This window comes from Diaphorina citri, unplaced genomic scaffold (assembly GCF_000475195.1).
Source record: "Diaphorina citri unplaced genomic scaffold, Diaci psyllid genome assembly version 1.1 scaffold1540, whole genome shotgun sequence".
In the NCBI taxonomy this organism is placed as follows: domain Eukaryota; kingdom Metazoa; phylum Arthropoda; class Insecta; order Hemiptera; family Psyllidae; genus Diaphorina; species Diaphorina citri.
The window spans coordinates 63881-68719 of record NW_007378966.1 but is presented as its reverse complement, the minus strand read 5'-3'; positions in this window follow the sequence as shown (position 1 = coordinate 68719).

Sequence of the window (4839 nt, the reverse complement as noted above, 5' to 3'; positions counted from 1 at the left end):
TCGGGACTCCAACATCTCCATCCTTTCTCCCAAGTCTTGCATTTTGTTACCGCGGTCCTGAAGTTTTTATTCCATGTCCTTGACACGATTCTCCAAGATTCTGATGAGTTCATCTTTGTTCTCAGTCATGTTGCGCACCAATTCTTTGAACTTTCTCTCAAAGTACTCATTGGATAATTCCACGACTCCCGACGTTTGGATGGTTTCCGGATCCGTATTCTGGGCTCCCAAGGCCCTCCTCTCGTGCTCAGGGGATTTCATCTTCCCCTTGCAATCAATGCACTTGAAGTGCGCCTTGGTGGTTTGTTTCATAGCCTTGAAATTTTTTTCTGTTTGACCACAACAGAAATAGTGGAAGCGCCTTTTGCATTCGACGCAGCTAAGTTCATCATCTGAAAAGATGTGTTCTAAGCACTTTGGACAGGTCATGATGGTTACAATTGGAAATCTAAGTCTTTGAGAAAAATGCGAGTAAGCGTTGTGCAGTTAAACTTCCACAGTCTTCCCGTATGCTAAGTTTGACAAGTGAATTTGATTGCGATCAAATTTCTTGTAAAACTTTTTTTTTAAATTGGATATTATCCTAATAGAAAATCACTAAACAATTAGGCTGAAGAATCAATAATAAAGGCAAAAAATTTCCTAAATTTATGGTAAAAAACCAAAAAATGATATTTCCTGGTATCACTGATAACAAATTGTTTATTTATTTATGAAAAGAAAATATTATAGTTCCACTATGCTTCTCTTCCAACTCTAATGGGACAACTGATGTACCAAGGTGTCTAAAAAAGCGATTGGTGAACTTTCTTGATGAAAATGAAATTTTAAGTGAGAGTCAATTTGGCTTCCGCAAAAACAAATCCACAAATGACGCTATCTTAGAAGTGGTAGATGACAGATGATGAACTTAGGTAGATGTACTAAGTAGCGGTAGGCGTCAGGGGTGTCGGTTTTACTCTTCGCACAGTTCTGTAGGTTAGATGTACCAAGGTGTAGGACAGTAGAATAGGCGTTTGGGGTTAAGGGTGGACTTATTATGGTTGCATAATTGTGAAGCATATAGGGTTAAATGGTTTGTTACTAGTTTATCTCCCGAATTACCAAACTCGTGATTCATTTTGTGGTGAATTTTGTGTTAATTTTATTTATAATGTAAATATCTACATACCTCGATAGTCTAGGAATATTTTGCCTACAAAAAGATTTCGCAAAATCACCGACATAAGTAGCAGTATTTCAAAACTTCGAGTACAAGAGCTACAACTTTCTTCCTCGTCTCCCAAAAATATTTCCTTCATTTTGAATCCTAAAAGTATACGTCTACGCCACATCTTCACTCAAAAGAGATGTGGGAAGAAAAATGTCTGTAGTAACCTTTGTTTTGTACCAAAGCTTTGATTTTTATCGGATTCACATCAGATACAAGGACTGGGGGGTTGATGCTGATGGTATTCCTGAAGTAACATAGCAGCAAGCAGCAAGTACAGCAAGTATGCTTAAATTTGAAAACTTTTTTAATTTCTGCCTCGAATCTGCTCTCTCTCTCTCTCTCTCTCTCTCTCTCTTTCTCTCTCTCTTTCTCCACCAGCAGCAGGGTCACCGTAATATTTCCTCTTGGGTTAATCCAGTTTCGGTTTTATATAAAGTCCACAATGTACCGACACATCCCTTTGTCTAAATATCTCCCTTGTGTTAATTGAAATAAACAGTTTGTGTCTTCACTTTCCACGGGGTTTGCAAAGGTTTATGAACGGGGGAATTGAAAATCATTTTTTCCTCGTGAAGCCCTGCTCCCTCCCTGATCATTTAGAAAAATAATTTCTCAGATTTCTCTGACTTTTACCCCGAGGAGTTTGAAATCCTGCGGGGATCAGGAATCGGGAATAAAAAAACTGGAGGAGCGTGTGTGAATAATTTTCACAATTCATTCTCGTGTTTCCTTCACAAGGCGCTTGTTGGGAAGAGCAATGGATTCTGCAATATGAAACACTATACAAGTTATGTCAGTCTTACCTAACCGAGATTTCTGAAGTTAGAAGTAGAGTTGTGTAATACCCAGTCAGAGTAGAACTGTCAAGAAAATAGCATTTTAGCATTGCAGCTAGAGAGTCTGTGGGAGTAAATAAGGGGGGAGATGAAGTTATTCTGTGGAGTTTACCTTGTTTTACAATGGACTCCTGGTGAGCCGTCTTAGTATTTGTATGACTACGAAAGAAACGGACTTGGGAAATTGATTCATTTAATTTTAGAAGCTGATTTCGACAAAGACTAAAAAGTTCCATTATTCATACCCTAATTATTGCAAGGTGGACTTCCTCTATTTCTATTAAACTGATTTTAAAAAAGCCCCAAAATGAAGAAAATGAAAAAAAAAATAGATGAAAAAAAAAAGAACGTTGGGAGGGATTTGAACCCGAGCACTCCTAATACCTATGGGTCTTGAGCCGAGCGCCTTGACACCTCGGCCACTCTTCCGGGTGAGAGGAGCGGGAGAAATAGCAGTATATTATCTTTTCAAGCGACAACGAGAACAAAAATCAATCGAGAGGTAACTTTTAAATAGCTCAAGTGGTGTTCCTACTATGCCGATTTCTTGTAATATGCTCACTAGTCTTTCATGGTCAACGGTTTCAAAGGCCCTAGAAAGGTCCATTAGGACGGCTGCACATTTTTTACCCTTATCAAGAGCTGGATAGATGTCATCTACCACTTCTAAGATAGCGTCATTTGTGGATTTGTTTTTGCGGAAGCCAAATTGACTCTCACTTAAAATTTCATTTTCATCAAGAAAGTTCACCAATCGCTTTTTTAGACACCACCTTTTTAGACATCTTTCCAGTATTTTAGAAAATGTTGTGAGGAGAGAGATGGGACGGTAATTAGATACGAGGGTTGGACTCCCTTTTTTATGGATAGGACTGATTAATGAACTTTTGTACTGTTCAGGAAAAACTCCCTGTTTCAAACACGATGGTATTCCTGAAGTAACATAGCAGCAAGCAGCAAGTACAGCAAGTATGCTTAAATTTGAAAACTTTTTTAATTTCTGCCTCGAATCTGCTCTCTCTCTCTCTCTCTCTCTCTCTCTCTCTCTTTCTCTCTCTCTTTCTCTCTCTCTCTCTCTCAGTCTACATAAAAAAGGGGGGGGAGAGAATTCTTTCCCAATAGAAACGTTCCAACGTGTTTTGTGTGCGGAATACAAAACACTAACAAAATAAATAAATACATCCAAGTGAAAAGAGGATTTTTTTTTTTTTCGGTGAGCCTGAGATGAAATCAAACAAGATTGACAAGTAGGCTTGACGAGAAAGAGGAAGAGGACGAGGAAAAGGAGCAGAAAGAGGGGGAGGAGGGGAGACTACGTGGAAAGTAGATAAACAATCAATGTGAGAATTGGAGGAAGTAAATAAGAATTCTGTCGGGGCTGGGAACTGCACATTACTTTCGCCACAGGTGATGTTATTTTATTGCTTCCTCCCGTGAGTAAAGGAGAAATATCACAATAAATATACCTACATCATGTCTATTGTACATTAGGTTTCAGGAGGAGTTTTCTGTGTAAAGAAACTAGTTCTTATGTCTTCTCATCTGAGATCCCTGACAAAATTTCAACACAGCAACTGTGAAAACATGGGTAGGTAATAGGAAATTCTCATCTATTCTCAAAATTGAGGAAGAAAACTGAACAAGAAGTTAAGGGGAGGTAGATTGAGGGAGGAGAAACAATCAAAACATTTTCCCCCTCCAATTTTTTCGGATTCACCTTCACGTACTAACCCTCCCCCCCCCACCATCATCCTCCTTTTCCACCTCCCCTCCATCTACCCCTCTTCCTTCTTCAACCACTCCATCTCTCTCCTTCTCCTCTTTCCCTCTCTCCCTGTTATTAACACATTTTATGAGTGACAACTCTCTCTCTCCATCTCTCTTTTCTTCCCCACATCAATATCCCTCTTTCTCTCCCTTTACTTCCCTCGAACCTCTTTGTACCTCTCTCTCTCTCTCTCTCTCTCTCTCTCTCTCTCTCTCTCTCTCTCTCTCTCTCTCTCTCTCTCCTTCTTCCTTCATTTCACCTCTCTCTCCTTATCTTCCCCTCCTATCTCCTTCCTCCTTCTTTCTTCATATCCCACTTCCTCCTTTTCGCCTTCATCTCTATCTCCCTCTTAAATGACATTTTTGGTTTGCCAACACTCACACTTAACTTACACTTTTTTATAGGACTTAAAGTTAGCACGTACCTTACTGTTTGGTATTGGACGTTTCGGGTCTGAATTCCAGACCCGTCTTCAGCAAATTGTCAATGTGTTATCGTCCCTCTTCTCTTTTCACTCCCATAATATTTCAACATCCATCTTTCCTCTTTCCCTCTCTCTCCCTGTTATTAACACATTTTATGAGTGACAATAGGTGGGACCCTTCACCCTTATTTATGCCTATCTCTCTCTCTCCTTCTTCCCCTCCTATCTCCTTCCTCCTTCTTTCATCATATCCCACTTCCTCCTTTCCGCCTTCATATCTATCTCCCTCTTCTCTTTTCACTCCCATAATATTTCAACATCCATCTCTTTCTTCCACCTCCGTTTTCCTTCATCTACACATCCCTCCCTCCCCTCTCTTCATCTCCCATTCCTCTTCCTCATCCCCTCCCCTCTCCTAACCTATGCCGATATATCTGCAATGTTTTCATTGTTTACCTACTATAACAAGGGGGAGAACAATCTCTGAAATGTCTTATTTCTTCAAATTTGATAAAATAGGAGGGAAAAAGTTGAGAAAATAAAAATAGTGGGAGGGGGAGAAAGGGAGAGGAGGGGAGAAAATTGGGAAGGAGGACAG